Source organism: Lissotriton vulgaris, chromosome 5 (genome assembly GCF_964263255.1).
Source record: "Lissotriton vulgaris chromosome 5, aLisVul1.2, whole genome shotgun sequence".
Lineage (NCBI taxonomy): Eukaryota > Metazoa > Chordata > Amphibia > Caudata > Salamandridae > Lissotriton > Lissotriton vulgaris.
In genome coordinates, this window is record NC_141693.1 from 1,450,312,383 (window position 1) to 1,450,329,047 (window position 16,665).

The 16,665-nt window shown below is 54.0% G+C and overlaps 1 protein-coding gene across 7 annotated transcripts in view; it reads right to left on the reverse strand.

Annotated features, from left to right (window-relative positions):
- LOC147712726 (membrane cofactor protein-like) overlaps positions 1–16,665 on the reverse strand; it is a 629,516-nt gene that overhangs the window by 176,335 nt on the left and 436,516 nt on the right. The gene's annotated exons all lie outside the window — the stretch shown is intronic.

Here is a 16,665-nt window from a genome sequence, read left to right on the forward strand (position 1 = left end):
TTATGCACTTAACAGACATACTGCTGGTCAAAAGGGGATAGAGGGGAAGGAGGTGGAAGAGACTGCAACCTTGCAATGACAGGGGACCTAGATAGGGTCATCATTGGCAATCAGATAGGATGAGAATGCAGGTGAATGCAGAACTTTACTGGAGCCTTGGATTTGTTGGATGGACCTCTCGAGAAAATAACATCCCACTGCAACTGTCCTTGCACATGTCCAAATTGGACTATATTCTTGCACCCCCGAAACAGGAGGGGTGTGGTATAGAGATACCAGTTTCCTAGCAAGCAGAATTTAGGATAATTCCCTGCTAAGCACAAGGTTCGAATAACAAACTGTCAGGAGACATTCTGAAGGGAGGTTAGATAGACCTTTGGGAACTATCAGACTGCGATACAAGATCACAATTAAAACTGACAAGCAGCTCGTAGGAGGTGGGAGAGAAGAGATTGCCCTTACAAATCTAAAACTCAACCACTGGGCAGCCGAGGACCTGGCAGTGAATGAATAGACATGCTCCACCCAGCAAGAAAACTAACTACTAAGTATATAGGCACGTTTTGAGGTCGATAGAATATTTCAGAATACTGTACAGCAGGAATCAATTGACCGGCTAACTGAAACTGAGAGCACTGGCGATTAAAGTACAGAGAATGGCTAAACAGAAGCTGGGAGGGAATTAATATTAGAGACACCCTTGTGGGATTTCAACATCCTCGTAGAATTGAAAGAGCTTGATGGCCGCAAGCAATGGAATTTATTAGGAATCTTCATGTTAGAGGCTATATGGGACACATAGGGGGATATTATCTTTTGCAGAGCTCCAAAAACAGCATGAGCTAGTGGAGAGTCAAACATGTCATTATATGCAGGTGAAGCATGCCCTTACCAAGTACAGATAACAGCCCAAAGAGGTAACAGAGGAGAATCCTCTAGAATATAGAGTACTGATATCTCTTTTGCATAAACATGCCATCTTGCAAATATACAAAACATCAGTGTTAGACCTAACATCCTTAGGGTTGTCTTCATCCCAACTTTTAGCCATCAGACTGCAATTTGTCTGACCTCGTTTTGGCTGGTATTAGAACTCTGCATACTTTACCACTGTTAACCAGTGCTAAAGAGCTTGTGCTTTCTTCTCTAAACATGGTTACACTGGCTCACACCCAATTGGCATGTTTGATTTACCTGCAGGTCCCTAGTGAAGTGGAACTACCTGCACACAGGGCCTATAAATTAAATGCTACTAGTGGGCCTGCAGCACTGATTGTGCCACTCACTAAAGTAGCCCTTTAACTTTGTCCCAGGCCTGCCATTGCAGAGACCTGTGTGTGCAGTTTTTTAAACTGACATTTCTACCTGCCAAAATAAATCTCTTGCCCGGCCCAAACCTTCCTTGGTGATACATATAAGTCACCTATAGGATAGGTTCTAGACAGCCAATAGGGCAGGGTGCAATGTATCTAAAAATCAGGACATGTGCATCCGCTCCTCCTTACTTGGCGCCAAGTTCCACCACGGCGCTCACTTAACGCTGCACCTGGGAGCACCCTTGAGCCAAGACTCCAGTGATATCAAGGGCGGGAGAGGCACCGCACAACATCGAAGCAGCCCCAGATCTACGCTACCGGACGGACGCCCCGGCAAATACGGCAGGACAGGGCGAGGGTCGCCTGGGTCAACACGGTCCCCCCACAGCACTGAACATTGCTCCGAATCGCCGTTGGGCAGAAGGGCTGAATTCATCGTAGTGGCGCCAGTCTCCGGCTGCCCATTGCAGCCCTAGAAAGCGGCGGCGCGACCCACGTGGAGAGGAGAAACAGTACGATATCCGAGAGATGCACACGCTGCCATCAGCACCGCGAAAACCCTTCTGCTGAATCCAACGGCAGCTACACTACAGGCCGGGATCGACTTGGGCCCTGCGGTTCCTGCTCCTTTTACCGGCTGCTTCGACGGCGAACACCAAGGGGAAGGCCTACACGGACACTATCAGCCCTAGCACACCAACATGACGGGCAAAAACACGAGGAGCATGACAGCGACGCAAGCAAAGCTTGATAAGTTTGCCTATGCCCAGAACAGCCACTCACAGGGACCTGGACGGCACTCCGCCGGTGCCTCCTCTGACACTAATGGCACTGGAAAAGTCACACTGGAAGCCATAATGAGAACTCTCACAGACGTCCAAGTGACGGTAGGCACCATCTCCACTGAGGTGAACTTGCTACGAGCGGATTTTAAGAAAATGTCGGAGAGAGTGTCGCAAGTGGAGGTGGTCACGAAATCCCTCATTGAAGACACTTCTGACCTTCAGGTGGCGATGGAGCGACTAGAAAGGACCACTAAACAACTACAGGAAAAACTGGACGACCAGGAAGGACGCTCGAGAAGAAATAACGTCCGCATCCTAGGCCTTCCGGAATCGGAGGGGAAGGGGGCCATGGACCTGTACATCGAGGACCTCATTAAGACCAAACTACAACCTAAGGGCCTGTCAGCCTTCTTCTCCATTGAGAGGGCTCATCGAGTCCCGGGGGGTACGCCCCAACCAGGGGCCACGCCGCGACCGGTGCTGGCCAGACTCTTCAACTATAGGGACAGGGACGCCATTTTGCAGGCGGCCAGGGTAGCGCCGCCGGTAAAAATCCTGAACTCCACGCTAGCGTTCTTCCCAGACTACACGGCCGAGGTGGCCAGGCGTCGGAAATCCTTCAATGAAATCAAAAAGACGCTGCGAGACAGGGAACTACCCTATTCAATGCTCTTCCCCGCCAAACTGCGGATTGTGGCCGAGGGAAGGACATGGTTCTTCGACAATCCTGAGGTGGCACGAGAATGGCTGGATGGCTGGAGACCGGCGGGCAAGCCTCAACGCCCGCGCAAGGACCGCCAGGATCGCCGTAATGAGAAGACGCCGGAACACCGTGCGGCCAGCCCGGCCACTGAGCAGGGCGCGGCCGGGGGCCTGGACTCCGATCTCGAGAGGGACCCGTTTGATTCAGGTCAGCCTAGCAGGGGATGAATGGCTACACTGGAAGCACCAAGAACTGACACTGCCCTTGGGACCTTGGACCGATGGAACTGAGTAGGGCGAGTTTTGGCCGGAGCCTGTAGGGGACTCACCAACCCCACAAGCAAGTAAGACTAGACAGGGGGGGGAGAAAAGCACTCTGCCAAGTTGGGGATGCGGGCGGGAATTCGTCCGTGGTGCAGGGGAGCAGGGAGGGGGTGGAGGGATGGGAGTTACGAGGTTCAAGTTAAAGTTAAGTTTTATGGTCATCATTATTGCAATCTCACAAGGCACAGGAACACGGCTCACTATGGGCGGCGTGCGCCGCCTCCGCATTCTGGCGTCCTTCTCCTACTGACCATGGAGAACACGGTTCATACACTCAAATGGCACAACATGATCGAGCTACACCCACATTGGGTACCCCTGTAACGACGTTGGTTCCCCCACTGAAGCTCCTTACATGGAATGTCAGAGGGTTGGGAGACAAAATTAAACGGGGTCTGGTGCTGCAAACTGTTAAACGTAATCGGTCAGACCTAGTGCTGCTGCAAGAAACACATTTGGCGGGGACCACCTGTAAGGCTCTAAATAGGCGTGGGTACACCATGGCAGTACACTCCGAGTTTACCTCGGGCTCCAGGGGCACCGGGATACTCCTCAGAAACAACTCCCCCTTCCTGGTCACTGGCCACAAGACAGATGATCAGGGACGGTTCGCAGCACTCTCAGGCCAGTGGGAGGGGAGAGCCTTGAATGTGATATCTGTATACATCCCCCCAGCACTGCATGCTACAGCCTTGCCGGCGCTTAGCCGATTCCTTATTGACCTCCCTGAGGGGGACGTGATCCTGGGGGGAGATTTCAATGCCATCACGGACCCTCTGCTAGACACCTTTCCCCAGCGAGCGCGCCAGAGAGGGTCTGCCACACTTCCGGGATTTTTATCTGCTATGGGCCTCACAGACATCTGGCGCCACCTGAACCCTACAGCGCAGCAGTACACACACTACTCTGCACCCCACAACACCCTCTCCCGTATTGACTACTTCTTCTTTCTAGGGGTTGGACTGAGCTCTGTGGATAGTATTGATATCCTACCACGAGGAATTTCTGATCACTCCCCGGTCTCCCTTCACATTTCTACCAAGGATTGTAAGCGGGGTAGGCTGTACCCGATCTATCCCAATTATCTGCAGGTCCCTGCCATTAGGAAAAAACTCAAGTTAGCCACCACACACTATTTTACTGAGAATACTGGGTCGGTCACCTCACCCTCAATTCTGTGGGAGGCCTATAAGACGGTCCTCAGAGGGGCGTCCATATCGGCCATTACTGGGCATAAAAGGGAGTCTAGGGCTACACTGGCCAATTTGGAATTAGCATTACACACGGCGAACACTGCACATATGGCAAACCCCACTCCTGAGACGCTACATGAACTGCAGCTCCGTCAGCAGCAACACCAGGCACACCTCACTGTAATCACCAAAGGACACCTCGCGAGCACGGCGCACAGGATCTATGATGTGGGCGATAAGGCGGGGAAGATGCTGGCGTGGCTGGACAGACGGGGTGGCAGTAACAAGGGGATACACGGGCTCTACGATGCGACCGGCGTGCTGCAAACTCACCCGGAGCAAATCATCCAGACTCTAGCTTGCCACTTCCAGGGGATCTACACACCGACACGACCAGTCACTGAACGGGAGGCCACAGACTCACTTAGTCACATCCCTGTCCCCGTACTCACACCTGAAGCACAGCAAGAACTTGATGCAGACCTGACAGAGGGAGAGGTCCAGTTGGCGATACAGGCGCTGCAGTCAGGCAAAGCCCTAGGCCCAAACGGAATTCCTGTGGAATGGTATAAGGCGATGGACTCTGTCCTGGCCAAACCCCTCCTGAACATGTATAACGACAGCGTACAAAAGGCGCTGCTCCCACTCGATCAACGCACAGCCACCATTGTGGCCATCCCCAAACCATCTAAGCCACCAACAGTGGAGTGGTCCCTAAAGAATGGAAGCACGCTCTTATTCTCCCGCTCATTAAGAAGCCTCTGCTCGACCCTTTACAGTGGGCCAACTATAGACCAATCTCCCTTCTCCCTGCTCTGGCGAAGGTGGCGGAGAAACATGTTCAGCACACTCTTACCACCTTTATAGAGAATAACAATCTGCTGCATGACTCCCAATCTGGTTTCCGTGCTAATTATAGTACGGAGACAGCTCTTGTGGAGGTGACCGACGCCATCAGGGAGACGCTTGATCTTGGGGGAAAGGCCATGTTGGTCTTGCTGGACCTGTCGGCAGCATTCGACACCGTCCCACACGCCGGCCTCCTCCGAAGACTCCGGGAGGTCGGTCTGCGGGGGACGGTGTTGGACTGGTTTCAATCCTTCTTAACCGACCGTCGGCAGGTGATCTGGGCTCCTCCGTTCTCCGCGGAAATGCCTTCGCTAGAGGTGGGGGTGCCTCAAGGATCCATCCTGAGCCCCACCATTTTTAACATTTATGTGGCCCCTTTGGCGAAGGTCGCGGAGGCATTTGGAGCCCGGGTCATTTCATACGCTGATGACACCCAGCTCCTGTTCACTTGCAGGAAGGGAGAGGTTTTTAATGGCGACAGAATCAGAGACTGCCTGAGTGCTGTTTTTGCTTGGTTTCAGCACCAGAACCTGAAATGTAACTCGGATAAGTCCGAGTTGCTCTTTTTCGGTTGTGCTGAAGACCCTGGCTGGAAATCGTGGTGGCCTTCCGACATGTTCCCCCCTGAGAAACCAGTTGCCCAAGTAAAAAATCTGGGTGTGGTATTCGACGACAGTCTTTCTTTTCGTCCCCACATCACGGGCCTGGCGGGAAAATGTTTTGGTATCCTGAAGACGGTGAGGAAATTTCTCCCACTGCTTTCCCTTCAATACCGCAAGAACATTGTGCAAGCACTCGTGGGTTCGCGTTTAGATTACGCTAACGCACTCTTCGCTGGTCTGCCTAAATATCTGGTATCCAGATTGCAAGTGGTCCAAAACTCGGCGGCCAGAGCCATCTTTGGCCTTCCACGGAGAGCCAGTGCCTCTCTACTGCGTGGAAAGCTGCATTGGCTGTCTATTCCCAGCAGAATTAGTTTCAAAGTCCTTACGTTGGCGTTTAAAGCCCTCCACTGCATTGGCCCAGCTTACCTCAGGAAGCGGATTGTTCGCTACGTTCCCCGGAGGAGTTTAAGATCTGCTGACCTGGCTAAAGTGGAGATACCAGTGATCAAACGCGTGCGGATGGGAGGCCGGTCTTTCCAATTTATGGCGGCCAGGTTGTGGAATGAGCTCCCTCTATCACTCCGCAAGGCTAATAATCTTCTGGCCTTTAGAAAGGAGCTCAAGACGCTTCTATTCTCCACCTAACCAGTGGGCCTACAGTGTTTCTGCCGCTGGGTTTTTTCTTGGTTGTGTTCAGGACTCTCTGCCAAAGCGCCGGGACACCCGTTCTGGGTAGCCGTGCGCTCAAGAAATACAGTTCTAACATAACATAACATAACAGATAGTGCCTCATACCGACCCATCTCACTGCTCAACGCAGAAGCAAAGGTCCTGGCGAAGCTCCTGGCCAGTCGCCTAACCAAGCATCTGAGTACCCTAATACACCCTGACCAGTCGGGCTTTATGCCACATAGAAGCACAGTGCTTAATCTACGGAGGGTACATGGGGTATTGGCGAAGGCGCATCTTCTTAAGGAGCAGGCTGTGATACTTTCCTTAGATGCTAAAATGGCCTTTGATTTGGTAGAGTGGGAATACCTTTTTGCTGTCTTAACCCGCATGGGCTTCGGGCCCCATTATATGGCATGGGTGCGACTGCTCTACGCCCAGCCGATGGCACAAGTGGTGGCGAACGGACGCATATCCTCGACCTTTCCACTGGGGAGGGGAACAAGACAGGGGTGCCCGCTGTCGCCCCTGTTGTTTGCGATAGTACTGGAGCCACTGGCAATCCTGCTCAGATCGACGCCGCTGTTTCGGGGAATCACTTGGCGCGACGGGTGGGAGGACAAGGTCTCCCTGTACGCCGACGACATGTTAGTATACATGACCGGCCCAACTGAAGGGGTCCCCGCCCTATTGGCGATCTGCGATGAACACGGCAGGGCCTCAGGATATACCCTGAACTGGGCCAAGTCTATACTCTATGTACTTACTGGCCCGGCTCCGGTGTTGCCGGCTAACTGTCCTCTCACAGTGACCGCCTCCTCCTTTAAGTACTTAGGTATTTATGTGACGAAGGACGCTAAACAGTTTTATATCGAAAACCTGCAGCCGCCTCTGCAAAGATTGCGTGCTGATGTCCAATACTGGGCGACGCTGCCGCTGACCCTCCTAGGGCGCGCGGCGCTCTACAAAATGATGGCTCTCCCGAGATTTCTGTATGTGCTAGAAAACTCCCCCTATGTGGTTAGCCCGCAGTATTTTAGACGAGTAGCAGCCTTGGTCTCCAGCCTGTTGTGGAGTAATGGTCCGGCGCGAATAGCGCAGGCAAAACTGGTGAAGAGCTGGTACGAGGGGGGTATTGCATTACCCAATCTCCAACTATATTACTGGGCGTCACAGCTTAAAGTTATTAATCATTGGATTCACGTCTCAAGAGACGACCCAGCATATAAGGCAGACTGGTCGCAACTGGGGACTGATGGCACGCTTTCGGTACTGTACAACTACCCGCAGGTGAAGACCCTGCTAGGCCCGACATTCCACACAGCGACAATCTGGCATACGGCACAATCACGCCTAGGGTGGAAGGGTAAAATCACCAGGCTGACCACTATGGGACACTGGGTAACCTACGGACCTGTAAGGGATTTGCGAGGTGGGACGACATAGAGATCTCGGTAGTTGGGGACCTCTGGGACAAGGGCACAGTTATTCCCTTCCAGCACCTCCAGCAACAATACGGCCTAGGGCCCACTGAAACGTACCGCTATGTACAAATCCGGCATGCATTACTACGAGCGATCCCACCAGACACCGCACTCCCAGAATCATCGCCCCTTGAGGATAGGTTGCTCACCGAATTCATGGAGCAAAAAGCGACCTCACTCACGTACAAAAAATTAATTAACAACATGCCAGATCCCACACACAGACTTAAGGAGAAATGGGTGGACGAACTGGGCGACATGGATGAAACGGAGTGGAATGAGGCATTGGCCTCGCCGAGGGAAGTGGGCATATCAGCCAGATTCCGCCTGGTACAGCTCAAAGTGCTACACCGCACCTACTACACACGCACATTACTCCACAAAATACAGAGGGCGCCACACCCATACTGCCTCAGGGGATGCGGGGAGGAAGGGACTCTCCTACACACGTTATGGGAATGTCCACAAATCAGGGAATTATGGCGTCAGATTATGCGCACAGTCTCTCAGGCCATCAATGTGTCTGTACTGCCGGAACCTCGTAAATGCCTGCTGAACATCTGGGACCCTACGGACTTGAGCAGGTATGGACAACTGTGGGTCACCCTAGCAGTGACAGTGGCCAAACGAGACATTGCACAGAGGTGGGGTGCTCCAGAATTGCCGACGGTGGCAGGGTGGATAAGAAATATGGACCTTCTCATGGTTAAGGAGAGAGCAGTGTATGTATTAAGAGCCTGCCCCCGCAAATGGAACCGGGTGTGGATGCCATGGAACGCATATAGGGGTGACCCGTGTGAAGCATTGCCGGAGGGTGAGGACTCAGACTCGGAGGAAGAAGAGGACTAGTGGCTATAGAGGTGCTAACAAGAACGGGGGCGGGACCGGGAGGCGGAGGGCGTGCACCGCCACTCCAAGCGGAATGCTGAATATGTAAGCCTGTGGATAGTATATATGATCGTACACAGATTTTGGTAACATGATGACCGTTGTTTGGTTTTTTAGATTTGTTTTCTTTATTCTTATGAGTCCCCGCTCATGCTATGTAAGGGGGAAGTCAGCCTACTGACTTGAAACAGTATGGGCGGGATGGGTGTTAAGAAGAAGGGGTGACACTGGGCCTTGTGATGCATATGTCTGATTATACACTTTTCACCTGCTGGGCCCTACGTGAACATGATAACTGTTACTACAATCTATGTTAAATCCTTTCCCCGCCCGGGGATCATATTACTGTTATGTTGCTGCAATTGCAAAATGTCGTTATGAATATCTCTTCTAAACTCCTGACAATAAAGAATTTTCAAAAAAAAAAAAAATCAGGACATGTACTTTTAAGTTTTACATGACCTGGTAGGGGAAAAACTCTTCAATTAATTTTTTTCACTAATACAGGTCCTATATCTGTCATAAGATATCATTGTGATTAACTTATTACATTTTATAAAAGTAATTCCCAAATGGGAAGATAGAACTGATCCAAGTTTGGTGTCTCTGGAATCCTAATTTAACATTTTAACTAATGGTGAAGTTGGATTTTAAATTACAATTCTAAAAATGCCACTTTTAGAAAGTTGGCATTTTCTTGCCTTTGGCATTTTGTGCCGGCAGCCTGCATGGATACGTGTAGTTGGCTGTGTGCTTTGTGTATTTCTCCTATGCAGCCACACACAATGGAAGCTTAGGTGTGACTCAATGGGTCATCACTGACAGGATGGACCCAGCCTCATTTACCCCTGAATAGGTTGTGTCCTGTTTCCACACAAAGGGCTGCATACCCCATGTAGTTAGTCTGGAGCCAGGGCAGAAAAGGCAGTGCATCCGTACACTTCAAAAGCACGTCTTTAAAAGTCTCCCCCACTTCAAATGCAACTCTGGGTATATAGAGTAGACCTCAGGCACCACCACCTCAGTAAACGTCTGGACCTGTGGATACTCTACCAGGAAGAAGGGTTGCTGAAGGACTGCTACTCTGCTGCTGGACTGCTATCTGTTTTTCTGATCTGCTGCCAGATGCCCTCTTGCCTCTGTGAGAAGGACTGTACCTGCATCTCTTGAACCCAGACTCCAAGGGCTAGTTGGCTGTCCTCCTGTTTTCGAGCCTCAGGTACATAACAGGCTTCCAACCACCTGCACTCTGCTATCTGTGATTCTAGCCTGCCAAGTGGTGCAAACTCAGCCCTGGACCTTTGAAAGTGGGCCTAAGGTGATTACCAGCGAAACCGAAGCATCTCCTCATCTGAGCAGCTCATCCCTGAGAATGACTGATTTTAACAAATAGGCAATTGCAGAAGTCAACATTGGAAACAACAAGGCCTGTGATTACCTTTTCTGTAGATTATGGGGGATGAAAGGAAAAACCTTTCTAAGAAGTTTCAATTTGAAGAATGCAGCTGAGGTGATGGCATTAATGTGGCCCTTTAGGTTTAAAATATTTTATTGAAGCAGGGTGGGGTAGGACACAAAGGGGCAAGGAACAAGTAAACCACAGGAACCGCACATCAATGCGCATTATACAGCAAGTACAGCAATGCAGTTACAATTTTGCAAGAGGCTCCATCCGACTCGGGAGCATAGCTTTCGCACCTGTGGTCATATACAAACAACGAGGGGGGGGGGGGAGAAAGGGAGGGAGGGACGGGATGGGGGGGGAGGAAAGAAAATCAAGGGGGGGGGACCAAGAGAGAACGAAAGAGAAAAGGAAAAGAAAAAGGGGGGGAGGGGAAGAGGGGAAGGGAAAAAAGGGAGGGGTGAGGGGAGGAGAAGCAACCCCGCTCCAAAAACCTACCTAACCAAACAGAACCCCCAACTACCTAACCCCAACCCACCCCCTGTACTGTGCCAATATCTACAGTCTCCGCTACATGCAACTCTCCGAAAATCCCCGCTATACAGTACCGACCCCACCCAATCAAGCAGGCGGGTCCGGTGGCGGCGTCAGCCTTAACAACCTAAGGTATCTAGGGCAGGTGATCTCCCGAAACTCGGAACATAACAGGCTGTGAAAGGGCTCCCACAGTTCCTCAAAGGTATCAGTATCCCCCAAGGCTACTAAGGACATCTTCTCCATTCCAAGGACATGCCATAATCTGTGCAGCCAACCAACTACAGAGGGAAGTGTGGTAGTGCGCCAGTGTATGAGAATATTCTGCACCGCTGACCCCAGCGCAATCGCGATCTGTCTACCTCTCTTAGATCTAAGGGGATACATCAGCCCATTCGGCAACCCTAGCAGAACATAGGCCGGGAATCTAGGCAGTTCTATCCCAAAGCATTTGTCCACCTCGCCCAAGACCTCTTCCCAGTAAGGAGCCAGCAGGGGACATTCCCATAGTATGTGTGTTAGTGTACCAGTATTGCCACAGTTGCGCCAGCACGTCCCTGGTATTGCCCTGTCCATCTCGTGCAGTTTCTCCGGAGTACGGTACCAGTAGGTCGAGATTTTAGTGAAGGTCTCCGTAAGACCCGTGTGATAGGCCGAGTGACGTGCGCGGAAGGAGATGTGTTCCCATTCTTTATGGCTCAACACGCGCCCGAGCTCTCGCTCCCAACGTTCCCGACCGGGGTTGTGAATATGAAAGGAGGGGGGCTGCAGCATTTTATACAGGTCTGAGATCAGTTTAGCGTCCGACGTGCGAGTAATTAACCAATGCTCATACGCCGTGATTTCCCGGTGTGCCGCGTCGCGCACTTGGGGTTGTAATGCCCAGTGGCGCGCCTGCATGTATCGCATGCGCTCCGTTTCCGGGAGGCCATAATCCCTCCTCAGGTCCTGGAAGGGGACAACTCCCTCAGGGCAGTACAAGTGATACAGAGTGCAGCAGCGGGCCACCCGCCAGCGCTCATAAGCGCCCTGCTCCATCCCGGGGCCGAAGTCCGGGTTGCCAATGAGCGGCGTAAAGGGAGAGGGGAAGGTGGTAAGCTCGCACCTGGCAGCCACCGAGTCCCACGTCCGGAGCGGGACCCGCGTTACCAGAGACGCATAGAGATTGGGGGGTCGATGGGCCCGCTTCAAGAATGGTACTTCCTGTAGCGTCCTACCCGCCACCGCCTGATCCTGGAACAGCCAGTGCTTATCAGACTCCCACCGGCTCCATTCCACTAGATAGCGGAGCTGAGCGGCCTGGAAATATTTCCGCAAGTCCGGTATCCCCAGCCCCCCGGATTCCGGTGACAGCATAGCGATGCTTCTCTTGATCCTCGGCCTGCGGCCCTGCCATACGAACCGCGCAATGGCAGTCTGTGTCTCCGCAAGCCACCCCGCGGGGGGCTGGAGCGGCAACGCTCTGAAGAGGTAAAGCACCTGAGGCAGGAGGGTCATCTTCACCGCGGCCACCCTACCCAGTAACGACAGCGTGCCCTTATCCCACCGGCCCAATTCCTCCCTGATTTTCGCGCCCAGAGCCGCGTAATTGGCCGTGACCATCTCCGGGAGGGAGGGCGCCAGTAGGATCCCCAAGTACGGGATCCGGTCCCTGGACCAGCTCAGAGGGTAAAGCCTCTGAAGTTCCGCTCTAGTGGCGTTCGTAAGCGAAATGTCAAGGGCGGCCGACTTCCCCAGGTTCACCTTGAAGCCCGCCACGTCGGCGAATAAGTTCAGTTCCTCTACACAGGCCGGCAGCGATCTCCGCGGGTCATCCAGCGTCAGAATGACATCATCCGCGTACAGGCTGATCGCATGATGGAATTCACCCATCTTGACACCGACAATGTCGGGGTTCTGCCTAACCCTCTGAGCAAAAGGCTCCATGTACAGGGCAAAGAGCAAAGAGGAGAGTGGGCACCCCTGTCTCGTACCCCGCTCAATGGGGAAGGGTCGAGAGCTACCGCCGTTCACCCGGACTACCGCAGAAGGGAACCGGTAACAATTGAAGATCAGATGACGGAACTTCTCCCCAATCCCGAATTTGCTCAGGACCTTCTCTAGGTAGGGCCAGTGCACCCTGTCGAAAGCCTTCTCCGCGTCTATGGACAGGAGCATCCTCTCCCCAGGGATCCTGGAAGCCTTCTCGAGGATGTGTGTCACCCTCTTTGTGTTATCTACTGTTTGCCTACCGGGCACGAAGCCCGCTTGGTCCGAGTCAACCATGCCCGGGAGGTGCAACGCCAGGCGTGCGGCTAATATACTGGTGAACACTTTCAAATCTGTGTTCAGCAGCGAAATGGGACGGTAGGACCCACAGGCGGACCTGTCCTTACCCGGCTTCGGAATCACGGAAACCGTGGCCTGGAGAAATTCGGAGGGGATGGCTCCAGGCTCTGCGAAGGAGTTGAAAAGGCGGGTCAGTAGAGGCGCCAGTTCCTGACAGAAGGTTTTATAGAACAGTGGGATAAAGCCATCCGGACCCGGGGCCTTGCCCAATTTAAGCCGGGATATCGCCGTGATCACCTCCTCGATACGGATGTCACGCTCCAGATACTGAGCCTGATCCTGAGACAACGACGGGAGCGGGACCGAGTCCAGATAGGCCATCTCAGCCCGGGCCGAAGGGGCCTCCCCGGTGTAGAGGTCAGCATAAAAGCTGCGAAAGACGTCTGCTATTTGCTCATCAGCCGTGACCCTACCACCGGTCGGGTCCACCAGTTCCTTCACTCGGTGCTGCTGGTGTTGCACCCTAAGTCTGTTAGCCAGGAGCCGCCCACACCGATCGCCCCCTGTGTAATATTTGTGTTTCAGGCGAAGCATCGCATACTCCGCCCGGTCCGTGTCAAGGGCCGCCAGGAGTTTCCGTGCCGCCTTCAGCCGCCTCCACACCCTGGGGGCCCCTGTCCTATGATGAACCTGCTCCAGCTCCCTCACCTGCCGGGTGAGCTCATCTCTCTTGAGCTGTCGGTCCCTATTCTCGGCCGAGGAAATCGCTATAAATTCGCCTCGGAGCACCGCCTTCAGGGCTGCCCACTGTGTCGCACGAGAAGTATCCCCAGTATCATTCATGGTCTGAAAATCCAAAATGGCCGCCCGGATCTGATCCACCACCGACCGCCTGTGCAAAAGCGTGTCCCGGAGCCGCCAGACCCCTCTCGGCCGAACCACCGGAGGCAGAGTGAAAGCGCCCTCCACCGGAGCGTGGTCAGAAAGAGAGAGGACCCCCATGTCCACACTCGAAGCCAAAGGAAGCATTGGGCCCGACACAAGGAGATGATCTAGCCGCGCATAAGATCTATGGGCATGTGAGAAGTAAGAGTATGCGCGGGTGGTGGGGTGGAGGTGGCGCCACATGTCATGCAGATCCAGCTCCTCAAGTCGAGTTCGAATCGAGCCCGAAAGCTCACCCAACTGGTGGCGCCGCTGCACAGACCTGTCCATCGCCGCGTCGAAAACCAGGTTCAAATCACCCCCCAACACTATGTGCCTATCAGAGGTGGATGCTACGTCCTCCAGAGCCCTGTGTAAGAATTGGTCCTGATGATCATTGGGGCAGTAGATGGTGCCAACAGTCAGTGCTAAACCCCCCATCTTGATCCTGTACACTAGAAGTCTCCCTTTCTGTTCTGCTACCTTGCACACGACCTCTCCCCTGAACCCCCTAGAAAACAAGATTGCCACCCCTGCCGTCTTGGAGGCACTAGAGGAGAACAGCTGCGTGGGGAACTTAGGGGTACGCATCCTCGAGCAGTCCTTAGCCAGCAAATGGGTCTCCTGCAACAGGCAGATATCCGCTTGTGAGTTTTCTAACAAGGATAACACTGCCCGCCTCTTAACCGGATTATTCAGCCCTTTCACATTGAGAGTAAGCACCTTAAGAGCCATCAAGGAGGGGGATCAATGGAGCACATGTCAAGAGGCAAAGCCCCGCAGGCAAACACAGAAGGCACCCCTCGAGGCCTCAAAACAGAGCAACTTTGAACCGTCCACTGGCACAGTACAGTCCCCAAACCCCAACCCCCCACAACTAGAAAAACCCCCCTTGTCCCCACACAACCAAATCTACACCACCCCCCGCAACTGGCCCCCTCTCTAGGCCCCAGAATCAAAACATCTGCCCGCCTGTCCCAACCCCATTCCCTGCTACTCAAACTTTTCAAAAAAGACATTGTCCCAGTCCGGCCCGTAACGGGCAAGGCCGTGGTAAATCAGTCTAGTGGACGTCCAGCCACCTCCTCCAGCACTCCCCATTCCTCCCAGCCCACCCCCCGGATCCCCGCACCTGCAATAGGAATAAGCTAGAGTAGACTCCCCCCGGAGTGAGTTCAGGCCGTCAGGGCCACTTCGCCGTTTGCCGCCACTCTGGAGGCCTCCTGGATGGCGGCCGCCATGTCCGCCCTGATCAAGGGCGAGCCTGGACGCTCCGACGGAGGAGAGGCCCCCCCTCCAGCTTGCTGCCATCCGTCACGAGTGCTTCGCCTCCGCCGCGGAGCCGGGGTATCTGTATCCGATGCTGTGAGGCCCAACACCGCGCAGACATCCTGGAGGGACCGAAGCTGATGTAAAACCCCGTTCCATCGAAATATCAGACGGAAGGGGTGCCCCCAAGAGTACTGTGTCCCTTGCTCCCGGAGGAAGTCAGTGGCGATCTTGAATGATTTCCTCTTCTGCAGCGTGACTGTAGATAAGTCCTGAAACAGGGTCACAGGGTGGTCCCGGAATCGGAAAGATTGCTGCCCTCGTGCTTCTCGGAGGATCCGCTCCTTCAAGGGAAAGTCCGGGAGGAAGGCCAGAATGTCCGGGGCGGGCGCCGTAGCTCTGCGGGGGCGACCCACCCGATGTGCTCGGTCTATGCGGATCCAAAAGTCCTCCGACTCTCCCAGGATCGCACGAAAGAGGGCCACCAGATATGCAGTCACGTCCTCACCCTCCTCACCGGACGGCACACCGCGGACCCGTATGTTCCGCCTGGACCGATTTTCAAGGTCCTCGGCGTGGGCTTGTAGCTCAATCTGTTGCTCCCGCAGTCGCAGGACCTCCTGCTGCAAATGGGTGATCTCTTCATCCCTGGAGTGACCCGCTTCCTCCACTGTGTTCACACGTTCCCCCAGGGAGTCCATCTCTCTCCTTACTTCGCAGACCTCCCCGGCCACCACACGCTTGAGCGTTTGAAAGTCCTCCCGAAGGGAGCTAAAGAGCGATTCGAGAAAGGATCTCGTCACCGGGGGTTCTCCACTATCTGCTCCCCTGGTCGAGGCCGGGGAGGTCGTGGCGGGTTGGGTTCCTCCGCTGCGTAGGGCGCCGCGTCCCAGCATGTCCGGCAAGGTTTGTTCGCCCCGTCGCTGTCCTCTAGCGTTCGACATTGCAGCTGAGTAGAGGACGTTGAGGCTTACTGTCCAGCAAAGAAAGCAGCTATATGCCAGCCGGGGGCAGCGCCACACAAAGAGCACCAGGAAGGCCGAGCTGCCCGGCCGGAGACCTCAAAATGGCCGCTCTGTAATGTCGAGGGGCCAACGCCCAAGATGGAGAACTCCTCTCCGTCTCTGATCCGGGATCCAAAAATCCGGCCAGTGGGCAAAGTCACGGTGCGATGGTCGCCGGGGCCCGTAGCCTCAGGGGGAGATCTGCCCCGGGAGCCCCGTTCCTCTGCTCCGCTCAGACAACTGGCCGGAGCGGCCTCTCCCAGCGGGCCTCTTCAATCCACGGACTGGCGTAGTGAGACGATGTCGACTCCGCCTCCGCACTTCACCTCCGCTCTGCTCCGCTCCGTACAACCGCCGGACAACTCCGAGCCGTTCGCGAAGCCGCTGCTGACTCCCACTCCAACAGTCCATGCACCGCTGCGGGCTTCACACACAGGTGGCTGGGCGCT